This window comes from Megalobrama amblycephala, linkage group LG9 (genome assembly GCF_018812025.1).
Source record: "Megalobrama amblycephala isolate DHTTF-2021 linkage group LG9, ASM1881202v1, whole genome shotgun sequence".
Taxonomy (NCBI): domain Eukaryota; kingdom Metazoa; phylum Chordata; class Actinopteri; order Cypriniformes; family Xenocyprididae; genus Megalobrama; species Megalobrama amblycephala.
In genome coordinates, this window is record NC_063052.1 from 40971020 (window position 1) to 40997022 (window position 26003).

At 38.1% G+C, this 26003-nt stretch overlaps 1 long non-coding RNA gene across 5 annotated transcripts in view; it reads right to left on the minus strand.

The window, feature by feature from the left end:
* Nucleotides 1-17303: 17303 nt before the first annotated feature.
* The window catches only part of LOC125275933, a 54966-nt gene continuing 46266 nt past the window's right edge, over nt 17304-26003 (minus strand). For 4 of the 5 annotated variants that reach the window (XR_007186551.1, XR_007186549.1, XR_007186550.1 and 1 more), the window contains 2 exons: nt 19514-19628; nt 17304-17794 (listed from right to left, as the gene is read on the minus strand). This is a non-coding gene — a long non-coding RNA (uncharacterized LOC125275933). Of the gene's footprint in view, nt 17795-19513; nt 19629-25902 lie in introns of those variants that run through there. The other variant, XR_007186548.1, reaches the window with a different exon arrangement.

Consider the following 26003-nt stretch of genomic DNA (forward strand, 5'->3'; position numbering starts at 1 on the left):
TCACTATCTCTTTAAGATGGCCACACTGAATCACAGACATTGCACCCAGAAAGTGAATGCTAAAATTACTATTTTAGCAACTATTTTATGTGTTGAAGTTGATCAAATGCAGTGATAGTTCTTCCTCAGTAGTGTCATTGCAGCTGCCCTTTTCTCTTTTTCTTTGCAGTGATTGACACGTGAGGTTTTGAGAAAGCTCTTGTACTGAAGCTCTGGTGGAGTAGAGTTGCAGCGGTTCTTGTTTGTTTGTCTGGACTCTTTGTGGACGCATCGAGGTCCGTCCACGGCTATGATCAAGACATGTGCGAGACGGTCCCTACACGTAGAGATGTGTGTGTGTGTGTGTGTGTGTGTGTGTGTGTGTGTGTGCTAGTGTATACGTATTAACCAGAGGACTTAATATAGCTATTATACTTACAGAGAGGCCAAACGAATGAGTTTGCAAGAACAGAGAAAGTGTGTGTGCGTGCATGTGTGTGAAAAGCGTCATTAGAATGTGTCAGAACTGCCTGAGGCCACATTGGCTTTACACAATGATCAATTCTGGAGTGAACAGAAAAGAGGAGGAGACGCACACACACACACACGCCACCCGCTGCTTTAATTACCAGTGTCTGTCCCCCCTTTACCAGCGCGTCTATACTCCATCTGAAGCAGCGCAACAAAGCCCATAGCGAGAGGAGGCAAGAAAGAATCGCAGAGCGTGAGAGAAAGAGCGAAGTAGACCAACCCAAACGCTCATTAACGAATGATAATCTGCCGTCCGAGAGCTTTTGCAATCATAAAGAGCCACATGTCAGTGTATTCAGAGCCACTCCGCCCACTCCATCTCGCTCTCTTTCTCTGGATGCATGGCCGCGGGGCAGAACATGTGTCATCTGATGTAAACACGGCCCTAACACGCTACCTGTGCTGTTATGAAGTAAATAAATCAAACCTCCAGCAGTATTGAAGTCGAGTGTCGTCCTGCAGCGCTTGAATGAGTCCTCACATCATCTTGTTGAGGAAGGAAACACACTATCACTAATCACTCAACATCATGTTAAAGACTCACAACACATTTGCAATGCTGCAGCAAGAACAGAAATCTAGTAAAGTTTCTTCTGGTGTTTCAATGATGAAACCAAAACTCTGATCTGAAGAAATTATGAGACATCAAGAACCATATTAATCTGCTACTGAAAGATATAGTCAGAGTTTTGAGAAAAGAAAAAAAGATAAATAAGATACATTAAATAATCTTTGCATTTATTTGTATTTAAAAAAATATATTATAATTAATATTAATAATAATTATATATATATATATATAGATAGATAGATAGATTTTATATCATTGTTAATTGTGATATAATTATATATATATATTACAAAACTATTTTAATCATAAAACATAATATACAAACTTTTAAATATATATACAATTAAATTTGTTTTGTAGAATATTATACAAATGGAAAATATATATATATATATATATATATATATAGAATATATATTATGAAATTATTAATTATATCACAATTAACAATGATATAAAATCTATATATATATATATATATATATATATATTAAAATATCTTAATTCAGTTTTTATATAATTAAACAATTTTTGAATTTAATAATAATAATATAATGTTTATATTTAATAAATTAAAAAAAAACTTTATAAAACACACATACACATATAAAAATAGATTTTATATAATCATTAATTGGAATAGAATTAATAATTTAATAATAATAATTATATATATATATATATATATATATATATATATATATATATATATATATATATATATTCTTTCGATTTGTATAATATTCTACAATGCAAATTTAATTGTATATATATTTAAAAGTATGTATATTTTATATGATCAAAATAATTGTGTAATTTAATTATATATATATATATATATATATATATATATATATATATATATAGCCTGGGTGCCAGCCCAAACCCCGCCCACAACATTTTTTGGACGGGAAGTTCGGTCTGGACTCGATCCATTGTGGAGTAATTATGCTCGGCTCCCAGAAGGCCGAGCCAATCAAATTGCCAGGGCAGGCTTTAATCGATGATGGACAGGCTATCTGCGGTTACGTAACCACCCACGTCATCAAAGAGCGCTTGGGTTGAATTGGTTTTCACCAACGATGACTGCAGCTGGAGAAGTAAGATGTTTAGATTCCGCTATCACGTCTGTAATAAAAGAAATCGACAGCGCATTAATTTTAAAAGACGAACAAAGAACCGCAATCAACTTACTGCGTTGCTCTGATTGGTTGTAGGTCTATCCAATTGAGTGCAGAGTTTTTTTTTTTACTGGTTCGGTTAAGACACGCCCCATAATTCAAGTGCAATGGAGCAGTATCAGACTCACATTCTGCCTAGAATATGAGTATGACGAAGTCAGGCTAATATATATATATATATATATATATATATATATATATATATATATTCTTTCGATTTGTATAATATTCTACAATGCAAATTGAATTGTATATATATTTAAAAGTATGTATATTTTATATGATCAAAATATTTTTGTAATTATATATATATATATATATATTATTTTCGTTTTGTATATATATTTTATTAAATTATGTAAATACACTTAGTTAAAATAATATATATATATATATTTACAATTACAAATTTTGTAATTTACTAATATATTCTTTATATAATTTTTGAAATATTTAAGAAATATTTATTTTCCTTTCTATATATAATATTCTATAATGTACAAATATATAGAAAAACATAAAATTCTATATTTATATAATTTTTATGATTGTATTTATATATAAAATCTATGATTGCTTTGTGTGCAGTGTGCATCAGAAGCTCTGATGTCTGAGACCGAGCGCTTCATCTGAACGTGTGATTTGACTACTGTTATTTGAGTGGAGTTGTGGTCGTGTGGGCAGGAAACAGGCACGTTTAGTTTCAGTCTGTCCCGAACTACAAGAAAGAAAAGAGTGAACAAAACAAATCACGTGCCTTACTGACAACTAACTCTCACTGAGTCAGTACTGCCAGTTTCACTGTCACCTGCTGCACTATACGTCAATCTACATTCAAAACACTACTGTAATCACTTCATTTATTTACACAGAACCAACCTCAACTCATCTGAGGCTAAATAGAGAGCGAATTTCTGTTTCTTATAAGAACAAGACTAATCTCACATGCCAGGTATCTCAAACTGTGCTTTTCTGAATAATGTTTAGATACCAAAGTCTGCAAACGATATGTTTCTCAAACTTTTCTCATCAGATGATCTGATCTGATTTACATTCACTTTGTAGCTCTGTTAATTTGCATCTTTGTCCTTTATCCTAAACAATATAATGAGAAACATCTAAGTTGATATTTCAATAGAATTACCTGAAAACTGCATTAAAGTGATAGTTCAAACTCTCAAGTTGTTGAACCTGTATGAGTTTCTGTCTTCTGCTGAACACAAAAGAAGATATTTTGAAGAACATCGGTAATCAAACAGTTGATGGACCCCATTGACTTCCATAGTATGGAAAAAAAATACTATTGAAGTCAATCAGTCAGTTTTTAACCCATATTCATCAAAATATCTTCGTTTGTGTTCTGCAGAAGAAAGAAATTCTTCATTTTAAAACACTGCTTCATGAAGCTTTATGAATCTTTTGTTTTGAATCAGTGGTTCGGAGCGCTTATCAAAGTGCCAAAGTCACGTGAACTATTGATATTTCAAAACACTTATGATGTAACGAAGCCTCGTTTACTGAAATCACATGACTTTGACGCTCTGAACCACTCATTTGAAACAAAAGATTCGTAAAGCTTCATGAAGCAGTGTTTTGAAATCGCCCATCACTAGATATTGTTGAATAAAGTCGTTATTTAGTTTTTTTTGCACACAAAAAGTATTCTCTTCGCTTCATAACATTAAAGTTGACATGATCTGTTTTAAATACGTCTTTAGTAGCTTTCTGGGCATTGAAAGTGTTAATTATCTTGCTGTCAATGCAGGCCTCACTGAGCCATCGGATTTTATCAATTTGTGTTCTGAAGATGAACGAAGGTCTTACGGGTGTGGAACGACATATAATATACATAAATATACATATAATGGTTTCACATTATATTGTTGAGAATGAATATAATCAAGAATCTTGTTAAATGAGCTAAAGACCAGCAGCTAACAGAAATACATCATTCTGGAAAATATGTGTGTGTGTGTGTGTGGCTTCTGCTTGCACACTTACACAAATACACAACGCAAGACTTCTTGGGTCTGCGGCTTGTCCTGCAGAAAAGTAACACTTCAGCTCAGAAACTCACAGTTCTCACCAGAACGCTCAAAATAACTCGCCTTGCAGCGCTGGAAACAGCAAACACACACGCGCTGAGCGCTCACAAATGCATGCATACAAAATGTACAAAAATAGTACATCAAATTCAATTTGGGATTAGGATTGAAGTACGTCTAAATATGTGTCTGCAGATACTGTAAACACATCGTCACTGTAGCCACAACAGTGTTAGTAGTGAATGCATGTGATTAGTCATGTTAGTCGGCTGGTGTTTTGAGGGGCTGCTTATGTAAAAGCAATGAATGAAGCATTTACAGTATAGATTTACATTTACTGAAGAAAATGTGAGTGGTTTTACCCATGCAAAAGTCAGTGCAGCAATGCATTCTGAGGGGCTGTTAGCGCATTGTTTTGTGGTTGCCTGGGCATTGCTTTGCAGTTGCTAGGGTGTTATAGTTGGTTGCTAGGGTGTTTCTTCCTGTCTCAAGTGAAATGAACCCACCCTCAGGTCTCTGTGATATTCTGGATCTTAAAAGTATGCCGGGTTTGTTGTAATCACTATGAGCACTGATGCCAGTAATGAAGTGTTTCCCCGTGTGGATTTGTGCATGTGTGTGTTTGTGTGTGTTGGTTTGGCCCCTGCTGCCCGTGTCCCTCGCTGGCATTCATGCATTGGCACCGAAGCAGCGGGCACCCCCGCAGTCCGCCTGGCATCTCTGCGGCCCCTCAGGGCTTGGTCAGCACCCGGGTGGGAGTATTTCCAGTCCCTGAGGAGGACGGTGAGGGGGAGGGTCCTGCTCCCCGGGGAGACACCAGAGAGCCAGAGTCCAGCGCAAGACAAACCCATCTGCCCTGGAGAGCATGCCCACCACACACACACACAATGCCACCACATGGAAACAACCAACTGCTGTCCTACAAAACCATCTCATTAGTTGTACTGTATATGAAGGTTCTTCTGTTGGAGCAGCTTCAGTTTTGACACTCAAAAGAAATATACCAAGGTCAAAGTCTGCATTTTATGAAACAGAAATATAAAAAGGAAATTGTGACTTTTTATCTCAAAATTCAGACTTTTTATTTCACAACTGCGAGTTTATTCCTCACAATTCTGAATTTTCTATGGAGAATGTTTGGCAAGCGAATGCAAAGGTTTTGTGAGCAAACACCAAATTTCTTGAGAAAACTGAAAACTAGGCGAGCGAACGTAATTTATTGAGGGAACGCAAAAACGGCGCGAGCAATCATAAAGTTTCTTGAGGGAATGCAAAGCTTGCCGAGCGAACATAAAGTTTCTCGAGGGAACAAAACTTGGCGACCGAATGTAAAGTTTCTTAAGGGAACAAAACGTGGCGACCGAACGTAAAGTTTCTCAAGTGAACGCAAAACTTGGCAGGCAAATGTAAAGTTTCTTGAGGGAACGCAAAACTTGGCGAGCGAATGTAAAGTTTCTCGAGGGAACAAAACTTGGCGACTGAACGTAAAGTTTCTCAAGTGAACACAAAACTTGCCGAGTGAACATAAAGTTTCTCGAGGGAACAAAACTTGGCAACCAAATGTAAAGTTTCTCAAGTGAACGCAAAACTTGGCGAGCGAATGTAAAGTTTCTCAAGTGAACACAAAACTTGGCGAGTGAACGTAAAGTTTCTCGAGGGAACAAAACATGGCGACCGAACGTAAAGTTTCTCAAGTGAACGCAAAACTTGGCGAGCGAATGTAAAGTTTCTCGAGGGAATGCAAAACTTGGCGAGCGAACGTAAAGTTTCTCGAGGGAACAAAACTTGGCGACCGAACGTAAAGTTTCTCAAGTGAACACGAAACTTGCCGAGTGAACGTAAAGTTTCTCGAGGGAACAAAACGTGACAACCGAACGTAAAGTTTCTCAAGTGAACGCAAAACTTGCAGAGCGAATGTAAAGTTTCTCGAGGGAATGCAAAACTTGGCGAGCGAATGTAAAGTTTCTCAAGTGAACGCAAAACTTGGCGAGCGAATGTAAAGTTTCTGGAGGGAACACAAAACATGGCAACCAAACGTAAAGTTTCTCAAGGGAACGCAAAACTTGGCAGGCAAATGTAAAGTTTCTTGAGGGAACAAAACTTGGCGACCGAATGTAAAGTTTCTTAAGGGAACAAAACTTGGCCACCGAACGTAAAGTTTCTCAAGTGAACACAAAACTTGCCGAGTGAACGTAAAGTTTCTCGAGGGAACAAAACCTGGCGACCGAACGTAAAGTTTCTCTAGTGAATGCAAAACTTGGCGAGCGAATGTAAAGTTTCTTGAGAGAACGCAAAACTTGGCGAGCGAATGTAAAGTTTCTCGAGGGAACGCAAAACTTGGTGAGCGAAGGTAAAGTTTCTTGAGGGAACAAAACTTGATGAGCGAATGTAAAGTTTCTTGAGAGAATGCAAAACTTGGCGAGCGAATGTAAAGTTTCTTGAGAGAACGCAAAACTTGTCGAGCAAATGTAAAGTTTCTTGAGGGAACGCAAAACTTGGTGAGCGAAGGTAAAGTTTCTTGAGGGAACAAAACTTGATGAGCGAATGTAAAGTTTCTTGAGGGAACGCAAAAATTGGCGAGCGAATGTAAAGTTTCTCGAGGGAACAAAACTTGGCGACCGAACGTAAAGTTTCTCAAGTGAACACAAAACTTGCCGAGTGAACAAAGTTTCTCGAGGGAACAAAACTTGGCAACCAAATGTAAAGTTTCTCAAGTGAACGCAAAACTTGGCGAGCGAATGTAAAGTTTCTCAAGTGAACACAAAACTTGGCGAGTGAACGTAAAGTTTCTCGAGGGAACAAAACGTGGCGACCGAACGTAAAGTTTCTCAAGTGAACGCAAAACTTGGCGAGCGAATGTAAAGTTTCTCGAGGGAATGCAAAACTTGGCGAGCGAACGTAAAGTTTCTCGAGGGAACAAAACTTGGCGACCGAACGTAAAGTTTCTCAAGTGAACACAAAACTTGCCGAGTGAACGTAAAATTTCTCAAGTGAACGCAAAACTTGGCGAGCGAATGTAAAGTTTCTCGAGGGAATGCAAAACTTGGCGAGCGAATGTAAAGTTTCTTAAGTGAACGCAAAACTTGGCGAGCGAATGTAAAGTTTATTGAGGGAACACAAAACATGGCAACCAAACGTAAAGTTTCTCGAGGGAACGCAAAACTTGGCAGGCAAATGTAAAGTTTCTTGAGGGAATGCAAAATTTGGCAAGCGAACGTAAAGTTTCTCGAGGGAACAAAACTTGGCGACCGAACGTAAAGTTTCTCAAGTGAACACAAAACTTGCCGAGTGAACGTAAAGTTTCTCGAGGGAACAAAACTTGGCAACCAAATGTAAAGTTTCTCGAGGGAACAAAACCTGGCGACCGAACGTAAAGTTTCTCTAGTGAATGCAAAACTTGGCGAGCGAATGTAAAGTTTCTCTAGTAAATGCAAAACTTGGCGAGCGAATGTAAAGTTTCTCGAGGGAATGCAAAACTTGGCGAGCGAATGTAAAGTTTCTTGAGAGAACGCAAAACTTGGCGAGCGAATGTAAAGTTTCTCGAGGGAATGCAAAACTTGGCGAGCAAATGTAAAGTTTCTCGAGGGAACGCAAAACTTGGCGAGCGAATGTAAAGTTTCTTGAGGGAACAAAACTTGATGAGCGAATGTAAAGTTTCTCGAGGGAATGCAAAACTTGGCGAGCGAAGGTAAAGTTTCTCGAGGGAATGCAAAACTTGCCGAGTGAACGTAAAGTTTCTCGAGGGAATGCAAAACTTGGCAACCAAATGTAAAGTTTCTCGAGGGAACAAAACCTGGCGACCGAACGTAAAGTTTCTCTAGTGAATGCAAAACTTGGCGAGCGAATGTAAAGTTTCTTGAGAGAACGCAAAACTTGGCGAGCGAAGGTAAAGTTTCTCAAGTGAACGCAAAACTTGGCGAGCGAATGTAAAGTTTCTTGAGGGAACACAAAACATGGCAACCAAACGTAAAGTTTCTCGAGGGAACGCAAAACTTGGCAGGCAAATGTAAAGTTTCTTGAGGGAATGCAAAATTTGGCAAGCGAACGTAAAGTTTCTCGAGGGAACAAAACTTGGCGACCGAACGTAAAGTTTCTCAAGTGAGCGCAAAACTTGGCGAGCGAATGTAAAGTTTCTCAAGTGAACGCAAAACTTGCCGAGCGAATGTAAAGTTTCTTGAGCGAACACAAAACATGGCAACCAAACGTAAAGTTTCTCGAGGGAACGCAAAACTTGGCAGGCAAATGTAAAGTTTCTTGAGGGAACAAAACTTGGCCACCGAACGTAAAGTTTCTCAAGTGAACACAAAACTTGCCGAGTGAACGTAAAGTTTCTCGAGGGAACAAAACTTGGCAACCAAATGTAAAGTTTCTCGAGGGAACAAAACCTGGCGACCGAACGTAAAGTTTCTCTAGTGAATGCAAAACTTGGCGAGCGAATGTAAAGTTTCTCTAGTGAATGCAAAACTTGGCGAGCGAATGTAAAGTTTCTCTAGTGAATGCAAAACTTGGTGAGCGAATGTAAAGTTTCTCTAGTGAATGCAAAACTTGGCGAGCGAATGTAAAGTTTCTCTAGTGAATGCAAAACTTGGCGAGCGAATGTAAAGTTTCTTGAGAGAACGCAAAACTTGGCGAGCGAATGTAAAGTTTCTCGAGGGAATGCAAAACTTGGCGAGCAAATGTAAAGTTTCTCGAGGGAACGCAAAACTTGGCGAGCGAAGGTAAAGTTTCTTGAGGGAACAAAACTTGAAGGACGAATGTAAAGTTTCTCGAGGGAATGCAAAACTTGGCGAGCGAATGTAAAGTTTCTCTAGTGAATGCAAAACTTGGCGAGCGAATGTAAAGTTTCTTGAGAGAACGCAAAACTTGGCGAGCGAATGTAAAGTTTCTCGAGGGAATGCAAAACTTGGCGAGCAAATGTAAAGTTTCTCGAGGGAACGCAAAACTTGGCAAGCGAAGGTAAAGTTTCTTGAGGGAATGCAAAACTTGATGAGCGAATGTAAAGTTTCTCGAGGGAATGCAAAACTTGGCGAGCGAATGTAAAGTTTCTCGAGGGAATGCAAAACTTGGCGAGCGAATGTAAAGTTTCTCGAGGGAATGCAAAACTTGGCGAGCAAATGTAAAGTTTCTCGAGGGAATGCAAAACTTGGCGAGCGAAGGTAAAGTTTCTTGAGGGAACAAAACTTGATGAGCGAATGTAAAGTTTCTTGAGAGAATGCAAAACTTGGCGAGCGAATGTAAAGTTTCTCGAGGGAATGCAAAACTTGGCGAGCGAATGTAAAGTTTCTCGAGGGAATGCAAAACTTGGCGAGCGAATGTAAAGTTTCTCGAGGGAATGCAAAACTTGGCGAGCAAATGTAAAGTTTCTCGAGGGAACGCAAAACTTGGCGAGCGAAGGTAAAGTTTCTTGAGGGAACAAAACTTGATGAGCTAATGTAAAGTTTCTTGAGAGAATGCAAAACTTGGCGAGCGAATGTAAAGTTTCTCGAGGGAATGCAAAACTTGGCGAGCGAATGTAAAGTTTCTCGAGGGAATGCAAAACTTGGTGAGCGAATTTAAAGTTTCTCGAGGGAATGCAAAACTTGGTGAGCAAATGTAAAGTTTCTCTAGTGAACGCAAAACTTGGTGAGCTAATGTAAAGTTTCTTGAGAGAATGCAAAACTTGGCGAGCGAATGTAAAGTTTCTCGAGGGAATGCAAAACTTGGTGAGCTAATGTAAAGTTTCTTGAGAGAATGCAAAACTTGGCGAGCGAATGTAAAGTTTCTTGAGAGAATGCAAAACTTGGCGAGCGAATGTAAAGTTTCTCGAGGGAATGCAAAACTTGGTGAGCGAATTTAAAGTTTCTCGAGGGAATGCAAAACTTGGTGAGCAAATGTAAAGTTTCTCTAGTGAACGCAAAACTTGGTGAGCGAATGTAAAGTTTCTCGAGGGAACGCAAAACTTGGCGAGCGAATGTAAATTTTCTCGAGGGAATGCAAAACTTGGTGAGCGAATGTAAAGTTTCTCAAGTGAATGCAAAATTTGGCGACCGAATGTAAAGTTTCTCAAGTGAATGCAAAACTAGCTGCGCTATCATAATGTTTCTTGAGGGAACAAAAAACTTGGTGAGCAAGCGTAAAGTTTACGTAAAGCGAATGCAAAGTTTCTCAGGGGAACGCAAAAGTTTTGTGAGAGAATGCAAAAGCATTGAAGAATATTTTTTTCCATCACCGTGTCATTTTTTTATTCAGTGGCGTAAACAAGCTTCCATAGCATTTAGCCAATATGAGGTCTGCTCAATAATTAGAGCTGTTAGTCAGGCCAATCATCGCTTGTACTAAATCTCAGCTGTTTATCCATGAAACGGGTGAAAGAAATCCTACAGATGTACAATGAAGAAGAACCCGAGCTCAATCTACAGACCAGAAGATCACAGAGACTCTCTGACAAAAAGTGTAACACGACAAAACAAAAGCGTGAGGGAAAGTGTTGAGGCTTCACAAGGAAATCACAAGGCTTCTGTGTCAACTCTGTGATAATTTATCAAACTTTATCTGTGCAGAATTCTCATTTTAGACACACAAGACTGGTCGCAAGGGCATTGCTACGCGTTTGCTAGGGTCTTCTGGCTGGATCCGCGCCCTTTCTGCACTAGAGAGCTTCTGGGATGCTTATAAAAATTAACATCCTCATTTTGATGGTCTGTGGTTACATGACTGAGTTGTGCAATTTAATCTAATAATCGTGTCGGTCAGGTTCTCGTGAAGGTGCGACATACATCAGGAGAGAAAGAGGAACGGTGAACGAGAAGTGAGTCTGTGACACTCCGTAAGTGGCTTTAACAGAACCAGAGATCAGAGCAGTTACAGGCCCTCAAACACACTGTGATATTAAGAGAGAGTGAAAAACCACAACACATACACTCTCACTCTCATTCATTTTCATGCAAACGGGCTACAAACTCAAATCTATAGCTATAAACTATAAACTCCTTAGAAATTCATACTCGGACATGTCTTTGTGCATGTTAATTTACAGTAAATTACACTTGATTTGATATTAGCGATCTATCGAATCGCATTCAGGAAGTGTGACTCAAGTGTCTAAACACTTTTAGGCCTCTGTGAGTGTTATACAGCAGACGTCTGTGTGTGTTTCGTGTAGAATAGCATTGCAGGAGTCTTTGTGAAGGTTTGTTTGAGAGCCGAGATGTTGAATGGATTCAATCCGTCCTTCTGTGCGTTAAACAGCTGCTGAGAGACCTCAGCACACACACACAGAGACACACACACTCTCACATTCACAGACACAAACACACTCACACTCTCTCTCTCACACACTCACATCCAATTCATTACCACAGATAAATAAGATAAGCACTGGCAGTGTGTGTTGCAGACCAAACTACACACACACACACACACACAGCTCTGAATTACCCCTCCATTCAGCACAATGGCCCTTTCTACCCCCTGAAAGTGAGTTCATTTGCCCCTCACACACTCTTTCAGCCTTTTCCTCTCGGTCAGTGGCTCATGAAAGATTCGTTCACGTCCAGGACGGTTTGATAAAGGCCCGTATAAACAAACAGCTGTGGAAATGAGTCCGATCACACATGATGCTCCTGAAAATCTCATCATATTTACTGTCAGGAGACGCTTTCATATTTAAATCAGGTTTAAAGGTGACGTGTGTGACGTTTCAGATGTCCAAACCTGCTTGAGCGGCCCGACGTGTATATTTAATTATAGTCGCTTCGCATAATATGCATCTGCTAAAATTAATAAATGTAAAATACAAACATTTTAACATTCATTTCAGCCTCACAGCCTTTGAAATTTAACATTAAAGTTATTATATAATATCTTACGATGAAAATTCTATTCAAAATGTAACTCATGACATCATTGTAACATTTGCATACTGAAATGTGATTGGTCTTTATCCATGTATACAGTATTTATCCATTTTGATATAAATTTATTTATGTTGGATTTTACAACATTTCTATCAAGACATTAGGTTTTTGTTAGTTTAGCATCTGTTCATTCTCGTCTCATATATATTGCATTTAAATATCAATATTGATATAAACTGACTTATTAGACTTTACCACATTTCTAACTATCGTTTTACCTTAAAAAAAATGTAAAGGCAATTTTCAGTTATTCAGAAATGCTCATTTTAGAGGGTTATTTTTTTGTTACTTTAGCTGTTCTGATGCCGTTCTCGTCTCATCTATATCCATCTATATTGCATATAAATATTATTTTCTATAGATATAAATTGATTATACTGGACTTTACAACATTTTACTTCAAATAAATGTAAAAGGCAACATTTCCGCAATTTAAAAGCAATCAATTTTGATATTTTGCAGGGGTTTTTTTGTTACTTCAGCTCTGTTCTGATGCCGTTCCGATCGTTCTCGTCTCTCCACATCCTGTTTGCTTGTATCTGTCTTTTTTCTTTTGTTGTTTTTGCCACATTTGTGCTCCCCTCCTTTGCTTTCATGTGTCGTTTAGTGTGACATTTCAAGATGTGGCAACAACAAAATTTAGATGATCTATATTTAAATTGTGCTTTACAACGAAAGACATTCCCCACCGAGAGAGAGAGAGAGAGAAAGAGAGAGAGGGCAGTGCTGTTATCTTTCATCTCCAGTACACGAGGTGTCAGAGTTTGTGGTTAAACTGCATTTCTACAGACCCAAGACATTCAGACTTCTTGTTTTAAACTGTTCAGTATTGTTTTAACATGCATTATTGTTCCAACATTATTAAGCTACTGTATATTTCAAAGCTCATCTCTCAATATGATAGATTTCTAATGACAGACCTCCAGTACTGAGCTCAGTCAGAATATGAGTGTGATGAAGGAAAAATTTATTTATTTGTTTCCTGTTCAGTGAGTTTGATTGAGAAACACTCACTCAGCAGCTTTAAACTGTACTGTCACCCTGTTTGTTTAAATGAAATATTGTTTTTGCATCTAAACAAAAGAGAGATGCAGACATACAATCAGCATCTGAAACAATAACAATTTGATTAAAGAAATCTGTAAAGCTGCTTTGAAACAATTGTGAAAAGTGCTATACAAATAAATTGACTTCAATATTTAGAAGAAAGGCAACAAAAAGACTTCTCCTGTTTTCTTTTAAAACTTTAAGCTTTAGATGGCACCAAAAATATGTTTTAGTAGGAAATACAGTATTCACTGAGTATTTATATAAATAAAGTAAAATTACACATACACAACTTTTAAGTTCAGATGCAAAAGCCGCTAGACACCACCTCCATCACGAATTACACATATGCATACATGCATTCAAATAGATTAAAATTTTTAGTCTCGTTTAATCAAACACTTATCGTGTAATTACGCATAATGTTGTTTAACATTCATTTTGTCATCATTTGCTATGTCTAGCAAAGTAAACCAGATGATTCTCTGTAAATTTATGATTTTATTCAAGGTAAATAATATAGATGTCTTTCCAAAAAGGGACACTTGGAGACTCCAAAAGGACACCAAACAACCAAATGATATCAGGAGTCCATATAATATAAATGTATGCACACCAAAGCACACATGAAAAAAATTACAGATAAGAACTTTTAAAAACTGAAAAGTCAAGCTGCAATACCGAACAGGACCACATGGAGATGCCCAAAAAAAAAAAACCCGCCTTGACCTGACTGCAAATATATCCATTGAGAATTCCTAAACATAGAAACATACTGTACACACGACAAATCCAAACATTATCTTGAATGTGTGTGGAAACATTGTGAATTTACTGAAATGTGTCTGTGCATAAATACAGTGTCCGATCAGTGCATCAATACAAGGTTAGTTTGCGCATCAATATAATAGACTCACACGTGCTTAATGTACGATTCCTGTACTTCACCGTAATCGTCTTTACCTTGACTTCAATCCTCAACTATCAAAACTTTACTAGCGAGACGCTGGTTTGCTTTATCCAGCCGAGAAACGTATTTTGTGTATCATCTGGCAACCGGTGGATGTTTTGATGTTCTATTCACTCTGCATTTCACACAGAGCGATGCGTGAAATTACAGAATACAATCACAGAATATGACAGAGCTCGGGTTAAAGGGTTAGAAGAGAACTCCCGACTGCTCAGATAATTGTTATTAAGATAGTTTTTAAGTTCAGATGCAAAAGGCGCTAAACACCACCTCCTTTAAAAAATGAGATAATGATATATCCGCACATATTATATGTTCATCAAATACTTTTGCTTCAAATTCACTAAATCCCAGCATCAGCCCATTCAAAAATACCGGTTCGTTGGCAGAAACTGCTAAACGCCACTTCCCTTTGTCAGCAAACGTCCACAGAAGAACCAATTGGAAGATGCAAATCGAATCATATGATTTCAAGATGAATGACACTGTGTATGAGCCACTTTCAATTGCCGAGCTGCTAATTTTTATCATGTTTTGTCCATCGTTACAGTGGCAATGACAGGATTTCATGAGTAGCGAGTAAAAGTGTTCCTTTTTCTACTGTAAAACTGACAGAAATGGACGTTTTACTATGTCTTGTTGTCCAAAGAGGTGGACTTAGAGAATTTTGCAAAAAAAAAAACACACATGGATTTAGCTGGTTTTGCAGCAGAAGTCAGTCAAATTTGACTGAAGTGACATTATTGGAAAATAAGGCATTTCAATAACGGGCTAATAACCTTTTCATTGCCATTAAAGTGACATGAATGAACCTAAACACAGGAGCCTGATAAAAAATGCTATATATATATATATATATATATATATATATATATATATATATATATATATATGAAGAGTTCCGATGCAGAAACTTCCATATGACATATATATGCAGTGTATATAAATAAATAGGAAGATATGTCAGTTGACAAAATTACTAATTTCTAAAACATTTTTTCTGTAATTAATCATGACTAATTGCAGCTAACATATTTTTATATTGTAATACATGATTTTACATTAAAAATTAAAAGAAACAAAGAAACAAAACGAAAGCAAGACAGAAAGAATAGAATGAATTTGATCTCTCATGGTCTGGTGATGTTTGTGTTTTTCATGTATGTTCACAGATTCGGGGGAACCAGAGGTGAGAAGGCCAGGTCAGGTTCCAGCTCGACCGTGTGTGTGTGTGTGTGTGTGTGTGCGTGTGTGTGCGTGTGTGTGTGTCTCTCATTTGGAGAATCTCATTCGCAGCTCAACATTCAGGGGAGAAGAAATCGAACCTGTCAGAGCCTTCAGGCAGAACACAGCGAGGTGTGGAAGAATTCAGCTCCAGACGGATCACACACACACACACACACACACACACACACACACACACACACACGTGCAGGGAAAGGGCACGCGCTCAGAGCACACACAGATATCTGTGCCGCACACCAGAAACACACGCTACTCTTCTGTTCAGAGTTTATACCGGATCAAACGTCACGTCACTAATCACCGTAGTGACACTCCGACAACCGTAATCATCTTCACACCGCGTGTCACATGACCTATTATCATCATCATCATTATCAGCATCATCATCATCGGCGCTCCAAACGAGGGTCAAAATGCCAAAACATCTCGCTGACCTTTCAGCCTCACGGCGAACGCGTGGAGGTGTTAAAATCAGACCCTTTCCAATTATGCCATTCAACGTCACGTTTCTGTCGCTGTATTTTAGCGTTTGATCGCTGGATTAATGAATCGCACTGGTAATTACATTACGCCGGCTGCGATTGGCTTTCAGGTCATTCTGAGGAAACGAGATGTTGTGTTTTCTCATTTGAAAAGATTACCACTGAACTTTCAAGAAATCATATCCTCCCAGCTCAGGCCCAAAAGTATGAGAAACAATATTCACATGAGTGAAGACTCGTAAACTTCAATATGACATAACAATCCTCAGTTATTTATTATTACAACATCAGCACACTATATCTGGAATTTGTATACTTTCATTTAAATAGACAACAAACTACATTTGATATCACTCAGCTTTGTAATAAATCACACTTTATAATTGAAGAAAAACATGAATAATCCAAAACATGTTTGCAATGACTGTTCAACATGAACATCAGTGCATAATACATATTTTTGTATGGAGGTTTGATTTTAAAATTGTAAATGAATTTAAAAAAAACAGTATAAGAAGTAATATAATATTAGTAAATTTGATAAATAAAATAATTGCAAAAAATGCAAAATATATTAATGTTTTATTTTAACAGTATGGTAAATAGCATAATAATATTACTAAATGCATTAAATAAAATAAATGTAAAAAAAATAAAATGCAAAATTTATTGATTTTAAAATTGTAAATGAATTTAAAAAAAACAGTATAAGAAGTAATATAATAATATTACTAAATTTATTAAATAAAATAATTGCAAAAAATGCAAAATATATTAATGTTTTATTTTAACAGTATGGTAAATAGCATAATAATATTACTAAATGCCTTAAATAAAATAAATGCAAAACTTATTAATGTTTTATTTTAAAATGTATTACATTTTATTTAAAATACATATTTTTTTGTATGGAGGTTTAATTTTAAAATTGTAAATGAATTTAAAAAACAGTATAAGAAGTAACATAATCATATTACTAAATTTATTAAATAAAATAATTGCAAAAAATGCAAAATATATTAATTTTAAAAGGTATTACATTTTGTTTATTTTTTTTTTAAATATAGTAATGTTTTATTTTAAAATTAAAAAAATGTATTTAAACAGTATAAGTAACATAATAATATTAATACATTTATTAAATAAAATAATTGCAAAAAAATGCAAAATATATTAATGTTATATTTTAAAAAGTATTACATTTTATTTACTTTTTAAAAAATACATTAATGTTTTATTTTAAAATTGTAAAATTAATTTAAAAGCAGTAACATTACTTAATGCATTAAATAAAAATAGTTAAAAATAATTAAATTTAATTCTTCTGCTGATTATTATAATTCAGTAATTGGTTGGCATGTTTTTACAACAGCTCTGAACGCAGGTGATCCGATCGCATGTAGGATCCAGAATCCGTTTCTAAACTGAATCAGACTCTGACTGTGGAGTGTAAGTGTGTGTCAAGCTGGAAAAAGCAGCACACGTTCCAGAGGTTCACACACACACACACACACTTGAGCACCGGGCATCAGCTTCAGTGGAAAATGTAATATCAGCGGGAGGGTTTGGTCACAGCGTGCTCTATATTATTGCGGTAGGCAGGGATTCTGGCTAACACACACACACACACACACACAGCAGTGACATCATGCACACACACACACACACACACACACACATGCGAAGGGGCTCCCACAGACCTGGCAGATAAAAGCATAACAAAGTTAAAGTGTTACCTGCCTCTCCCACCTCAGACGTGTCACGGTGCCAAACACACGGAGGCGTTTCCATGACAACGCTGAGAGTACATCAGCATGTATGTCCAGGCGGGTGACATCGCAAAAACACCTGATGTATGAGAAACAAAAACACACACAACACCTTCAGAACTGCATACTACATACTATTACTGCAGTATGCACTATGTGAATTTTCATGTGCGTCGACCTGAATTATGCAGATCCCACAATGCAATGCACCTGCAATGTTTTCAGTGTAACTATTTACTTATTATATTAGCAATATGAGTGAATGAAAGCTTGTGTTGTACAGTATATATGCTGGCATCGTACACTATCAGTATTATTCGCTCTGTGACGGTCTGTTTATGTTTCTCTCTGGACAAAAGTGTGTGTTAAATTCATGAATATCTCGTATATAGTATGTAGCGCACTAGTGTTATAATCTCTGAAGATCAGAAACATTTCAGGTGACCCATCCAGATCTCTTCAGGCCTACAGCATCACACACACACACACACACACACACGAGGGCAATAATGATGGACCAGATGGGGTTTTTGAGCGAGCGGTTTAGATGAGCTGCGGGTGGTTCATGAAGGACACACACACACACACCAGGACTGACGTTCACCACTGACTCACCAAAGTACCAACAAACTGTCCTCTGGGTTCATAGAAAAATGATTTTAATCAGCCAAGTGTTAAAATACGTGTTCTCAGTATTTTTATGCATGGAAATGTGTGTATATGTGTGGGTGAGTGTGTGTGTGTGTTATTCTGTGGAGGTCAAAGGTTTCTGCAGGTCCTGTTAGAGTGTAAATGTGTCACAAACCCTAAAATTTACATAAACCCCGCCCCCGAGAACGCACAACAAAGGGCCATGTTGGGCTGCTTTAGAGAAGAGGGAGAGTTGTTGTAGTAGAGTGTTGTTGACATGCCGTCATTTTACGCCGGACTGCTTCACAAACGAGGGTCAATTCAACAAAAAAAGATTAACATGACGGCACATGCTAGTGGATGAGTTGAATCAACTCCACAGCAACTACATCAATTTATCCACTAACCATTCAGAAACGTCTAAAAGTTGTAACTTCTTCCTGAGTCTCTCCATCAGTGTCGACTCCGGTTTGAACAATGTAAGGCTGAACACCGTTACTGACAATCCTCATTTTGGCTGCGTGAGATTCTCCAGCTTTGTTGTTGTTGAGCTGTTAAAGCTCCGCCCTCTTCTGGAAAGTGGAGCTCATTTGCATTTAAAGGGACGCACACAAAAACGGCGTGTTTTTGCTCACAACCAAATAGGGGCAAATTTGTCAAGCTATAATAAATGATCTGTGGGGGATTTTGAGCTGAAACTTCACAGACACATTCTGGGAACACCAGAGACTTAAAGGGCCCCTTTAATATTTTGAGTTATTTTTATATTTTCAGTTTCATTTTAATGTTTGTAGAATTTTTAGTAATTTTATTACATCCTTTTGTTGATTTTTTTTTTTTTTTAAATAATACTATTTAGGCTTATTTTCATTTCTAGTTTCCATTTAGTTTCCATTTTTTCATCTAATACTTATATTTTATTTCAGATTCATTTCAATTATCAAAAACATCTTTAGTTCAGATAGTTTCTGGTGTCAGTTTCATGTTCAGAGTCAATATAAGTCTGTCACTGGTAGTTTGATGCTTTAAAAACATTGATCAGTTTGTCTGAGCTTCTGACTCAACCAATCACGTAAGTCTGGGGGCGGGGCTATATGTGTGTCTGACCAGTAGCAGACGAGAGGTGTGTTCAGGAAACCTGTCAGGATTAGCAGTGCAGGTCTTGTACCTGTCCGAACATCAGAGGAACGGGTGTATTCGTTCGCCTCGGCTCTGACGGGCAGCTGTCGCTGTGAATCTCCTGGTGCTTCGTCCCAGTGGTGACCGTCATGAGTTCAGCAAAGCTGCAGGGCACAAATCAAATGCATGTTTGACTTCATGAGGAGGTCTTTATGGTCTCTCACCTCTCTCTCTCTCTCTCTCTCTCTGATGTCTGAAGCCCCAGGAGCAAAGCCTTTGCCCCCTGCTTAAAGGTCAACAACCCCAGAGAGAGATGGAGAAGTGATTACTGAACAGTATTAACACAACACGCTCTACAACTCTGTCTCCATTTATACTGCATATTTTAAATATTTTTAATTTTTTTTTTAATTGGACAACTGAATCAGTTGTGAATCTCATGTATGTCCCGTAAAAACTGATATTTGTGTGGTTTTGTAATAATGATGATCCCTGATGATGCCTATGTAGACAGCAAGAGTGCTCACTAGGGTTTGAAACAGAGCTCATATCTTCTTTCCTGAGCACACACACACACTCTCTCTCTTTCTCACACACACATGTCTTGTACTGTAATCCTCTTAATCTGTCATTAAAACACTCTTTATTTTAGCCACATGACGCCCAACTGTGTCCACAAACTGTGTAAGTTCAATTAGCATCACAATCTATGAACCCTGTATTTGTAATGCATTATAAAAGTATGTTCTGCCTTTACTGCATTACTAATGCATTAATAATACACTGTATAATTAGCAGTTATGTTCTCTTTTATGTTTAAAAATTAAAACCACCCCATCATAATACCTCCTTTAAAGAGTACAATACATAAAACATACACTGTTGACACCAAATTTAATGTACTTTACCATACTGTTGAGTTGAAAATTATATTATTACTATGACTATACAATTAGTAGAAAATTATAGAATGCATTACAATGCATGTTATGCATTGTGTATATATATATATATATATATATATATATATTGTATATGCATGCAAAAATTCTAATTTATTGTTTTAATTAAAACTTTTAAGTTTTCTGTTGACATAATAATGTTGATCATTACATCAACTTAATATCGTCTGTAATTTCAACTAAAAAATTCTGTGTTAATTGGCTTTTTAAAATAAATTAGGTTGTAGTAACTTAATGAAATTGTCTCGATAACTTCGGAAATTAGGCAGTGGATTGCTAGTTCCCTGCATGCTTTGCATAGGACTGGATAAGGAGAATAAATGTTGAAATTAAGTGTTATTGTATTTGTTTTTAGTGAAGGGAAAGACCTGTTAGTGTTTAATGCTGTTTAGTTTGACATTTAAAGGAGTCTTAAACTCAGCGTAGTTTGTTGGTTGAACGTAAATTCACTCAAACTTGTCATAACTCAAAAAAAATTATGCAAACTTTTGCATTTTTTTTTGTTTTTTGTTCTTCAGACAGTGTAAAAGTCTACTGAAGTACGGACCATCACCTTTGGCTTTGTGTTTCTGAGTTATGTGATGTTTCTGTTACATGTGCGGTAAACACACACACACACACACACACACACACACACACACACACACACACACCCCAGAGCTGCTTTCACAGTGACTAACCGCACACGCCGGCAAACGCTCCTCAACAAGCACACGGGAGAGAGAGAGAATAATCCAAAGGAACTGGCCTGATGTCCTTCCCTGATACCTCGTTCACACCGAGACCTGATCAACATGACAAGCTGTCCCTCCACACACACACACACACACACACACGTTTAATACGGCACTGTGTGTGTGTGTGATGTATGTTTGTGCTCTCAGTGATCTGCTGCCGTGCTGCAATCTGGCTCTGATCTCTGAGCTAAACCCTTTGACACAGAGTTTTTAATTAAAACTACATTATGATTAACCAGGCAGAAGCCCCCCCACCTCTCTCTCTCTCTCTCTCTCTCTCTCTCTCTCTCTCTCTCTCTCTATCTGTCTCTCCATCACACCATTTCTGAGCAGGTCTGATTATGACTCTGACTATATGTGTGTGTAAGTTAAAGATGTGCTGACCTGAGTGTCTTGTTCATCTGTAAAATGTAAAATGGGTTAGTTTCATTTTGTAAATAAGATTTTGAACAAGATCCCTGATCGTTTCAGTTTGATCTCAACAGTTCAAGTTGCACATTTCAGCCCTGATAGAGGGACAGTTCATCTGAAAAAACACTGTTTGTTTCTATATTCAGACACCCTAGCAACTACCCAGACCAATCTAGCAACCACCTAAAGCACCACTGAATCCCCCCAAAAAACACCCTAGTAAGCAACCAAAACCCCCCTTAACACCCCCCAAAAAAACACCCTAGCAACCACACAAAACAATCTAGCAACACCCTAGTAACAGCCCCAAACACCCCTGACTCCCCCCCAAAAAAACACCCAAGCAACCACCCAAAAACACCCTAGCAACACCTTGGCAACCACCCAAAATACCCTACTAAGCAACCAAAACATCTCTGAACCCACACCCCCCAAATAAACACCCTAGCAACCACCCAAAACAACATAGCAACACCCTAGTAACCACCCAAAACACCCTAGTAAGCAACCAAAACCCCCCTGACCCCCCCAAAAAACACCTTAGCAACCACCCAAAACAACCTAGCAACTACCCAAAACACCCCTGAACCCCCCCCCAAAAAAAACCCTAGCAACCACCCAAAACAACATAGCAACACCTTGGCAACCACCCAAAACACACTTTCTAAGCAACCAAAACATCCCTGAACCCCCAGCCCCCAAAAAACACCTTAGCAACCACCCAAAACAACCTAGCAACTACCCAAAACACCCCTGAACCCCCCCCCCAAAAAAAACCCTAGCAACCACCCAAAACAACATAGCAACACCTTGGCAACCACCCAAAACACACTTTCTAAGCAACCAAAACATCCCTGAACCCCCAGCCCCCAAAAAACACCTTAGCAACCACCCAAAACAACCTAGCAACACCCTAAACCCCCCCACCCCAAAAAACACTCTAGCAATCACCCAAAACCCCCCTGAAACCCCCCAAAAAACACCCTAGCAACCACCCAAAACAACATAGCAACACCTTGGCAACCACCCTACTAAGCAACCCCCATTCCCCAAAAAACACTCTAGCAACCACCCAAAACATCCCAACAAGACTCTAGCGTCATTAAAAACAGTCGATGTTGCATCATTGTGTAAAAGCAGCTTACGAGACAAACTTCACCTCGTCATCATCACGTCTCTCAGAGCTGCTAAAAGCCACATTAGGCGTGTGAAGTGGGGTCAGAGGTCAGCAGCTCTGCAGTCGTGGGGTTAAAGGTCATGCTCAGACACTTCTCATATCTAAAAACACTCGTCGGCCTCTTCAAACGCACGTGTCGTCACTGTTCGACGCTACACAGAGCTGCATGAAGTGTACAAAAGCTCATTAGAATGTATAAATAACTGTTGAACAGATGCATTCATATATTCATACACAACTAATGCTGACAGTGATGAAGACAAGAAGTGATTTGTCATCATCCTCATCTGAATATTCAGAGTCAGATGAGGTTGATTATTCTTCGATGCGCTGTGAAACATTTGCTGCAATGGCTTGCAGTCGTTTTAATTAAGCAACACTGTTTTAAAGACCAACCGCGTGACGTGTTCCTCCTGAAAGCCTCAGTTTGGAGAAAGACAGAAAGAGAAAACAGATGCAGCACGAGCTCGAGCCGGAGGTGTGAAGAGAAGAACAGCGCTCTCGCTCTGTCTTACACTCTCTGACAGCAGCGTGTGTGTGTGAGAGAGAGAGAGAGAGAGAGATGTGTGTGTGTGTGTGTGAGAGAGAGAGAGAGAGAGAGAGAGTGTGTGTGTGTGTGAGAGAGAGAGAGAGAGAGTGAGTGAGAGTGTGTGTGTGTGTGTGTGTGTGTAAGTGTGTGAGTGAGTGTTTGTGTGCATTTGTGAGTAAATGAGTGTGTGTGTGTGTGTGAGTGACTGTGTGTGTGTGTGTGTTTTTGTGAATGATTGTTTTTGTGTGTGTGTTTGTGTGAGCGAGTGAGTGCTCTGTGTGTGTGTGTGTTTGTGTGAGTGTTTGTGTGCATTTGTGAGTAAATGAGTGTGTTTGTGTGAGTGAGTGTTTGTGTGTTTATGTGAATGATTGTTTTTGCGTGTGTGTGTGTGTTTGTGAGTATTTGTGAGTGTTTGTGTGTGAGTTTATGTCAGTGATTGTTTTTGCGTGTGTGTGTTTGTGTGAGCGAGTGAGTGTTTGTGCGTGTGTGTGAGTGAGTGTTTGTGTGCATTTGTGAATAAATGAGTGTGTGTGTGTGTATGTGTTTGTGTGCGTCTGTGTGAGTGAGTATTTGTGAGTGTTTGTGTTCGTGTGTCTGAGTTTGTGTGTGTGTTTATGTGAGTGATTGTTTTTGCGGGTGTGTGTTTGTGTGAGCGAGTGAGTGCTTTTTGTGTGTGTTTGTGTGAGTGTTTGTGTGCATTTGTGAGTAAATGAGTGTGTGAGTGAGTGTTTGTGTGTTTATGTGAATGATTGTTTTTTGTGTGTGTGTGTGTGTTTGTGTGTGTTTGTGCGTGTGTGTAAGTGTGTGAGTGAGTGTTTGTTTATGTGAATGATTGTTTTTTGTGTGTGTGTGTGTGTTTGTGTGTGTTTTTGCGTGTGTGTGTGTTTGTGAGTGTTTGTGTGCGTGTGTCTGTGAGTTTGTGAGTGTTTGTTTATGTGAGTGATTGTTTTTGTGTGTGTTTGTGTGCATTTGTAAATAAATGAGTGTGTGGGAGTGTTTGTGTGTGAGTGTGTGTTTGTATGTATTTGTGTGTGAGTGACTGTGTGTGTGTATTTGTGTGTGTGTTTTTGTGTTTATGTGAATGATTGTTTTTTGTGTGTGTGTGTGTGTGTTTTTGTGCGTGTGTGTAAGTGTGTGAGTGAGTGTTTGTGTGTTTATGTGAATGATAGTTTTTGCGTGTGTGTGTGTGTTTGTGTCCATGTGTCTATGAGTTTGTGTGTTTGTGTGCAGTTTATGTGAGTGATTGTTTTTGTGTGTGTGTGTTTGTGTGAGTGAGTGTTTGTGTGCATTTGTAAATAAATGAGTGTGTGGGAGTGTTTGTGTGTGAGTGTGTGTTTGTATGTATTTGTGTGTGAGTGACTGTGTGTGTGTGTGTTTTTGTGTTTATGTGAATGATTGTTTTTGTGTGTGTGTGTGTGTGTATGTGTTTGTGTGCGTCTGTGTGAGTGAGTATTTGTGAGTGTTTGTGTTCGTGTGTCTGAGTTTGTGTGTTTGTGTGTGTGTTTATGTGAGTGATTGTTTTTGCGGGTGTGTGTTTGTGTGAGCGAGTGAGTGCTTTTTGTGTGTGTTTGTGTGAGTGTTTGTGTGCATTTGTGAGTAAATGAGTGTGTGAGTGAGTGTTTGTGTGTTTATGTGAATGATTGTTTTGTGTGTGTGTGTGTGTGTTTGTGTGTGTTTGTGCGTGTGTGTAAGTGTGTGAGTGAGTGTTTGTTTATGTGAATGATAGTTTTTGCGTGTGTGTGTGTTTGTGAGTGTTTGTGTGCGTGTGTCTGTGAGTTTGTGAGTGTTTGTTTATGTGAGTGATTGTTTTTGTGTGTGTTTGTGTGCATTTGTAAATAAATGAGTGTGTGGGAGTGTTTGTGTGTGAGTGTGTGTTTGTATGTATTTGTGTGTGAGTGACTGTGTGTGTGTATTTGTGTGTGTGTTTTTGTGTTTATGTGAATGATTGTTTTTGTGTGTGTGTGTGAGTGTGTTTGTGTGTTTTTGTGCGTGTGTGTAAGTGTGTGAGTGAGTGTTTGTGTGTTTATGTGAATGATAGTTTTTGCGTGTGTGTGTGTGTGTTTGTGAGTGTTTGTGTCCACGTGTCTATGAGTTTGTGTGTAGTTTATGTGAGTGATTGTTTTTGTGTGTGTTTGTGTGAGTGAGTGTTTGTGTGCATTTGTAAATAAATGAGTGTGTGGGAGTGTTTGTGTGTGAGTGTGTGTTTGTATGTATTTGTGTGTGAGTGACTGTGTGTGTGTGTGTTTTTGTGTTTATGTGAATGATTGTTTTTGTGTGCGTGTGTGTGTATGTGTTTGTGAGCGTTTGTGTGCGTCTGTGTGAGTGTGTGTGTGTGTGTGTGTGTGTAAGTCAGTGAGAATGTGCATGTTTGTGAATGTGTGTGTGAATGAGTGTGTCTGTTATTTTAATTATAATTTTAATTCAAACAGCTAAATTAATTTTTTGATTTAGATTTTTTTTTATTTTGTCGCTAATTATTATCATTTTTAATTAAATAATTTAAAAGCCTATATTTTATTTTGCTTCTATTTTAATTATTATAACTTTTAACTAAAATAAAAGTAAACATTTTTCAGGTTTATTACAGTGCCTTGGAATATTTTTTGTGCTCCAAACCCGTCATAAACATTCATAAATATTCATAAACAGCTCTGACATTTTTGTGCGATTATCTATAAATTGTATATTCATAAATATTCATAAAATACGTATAGTCCTGGTGT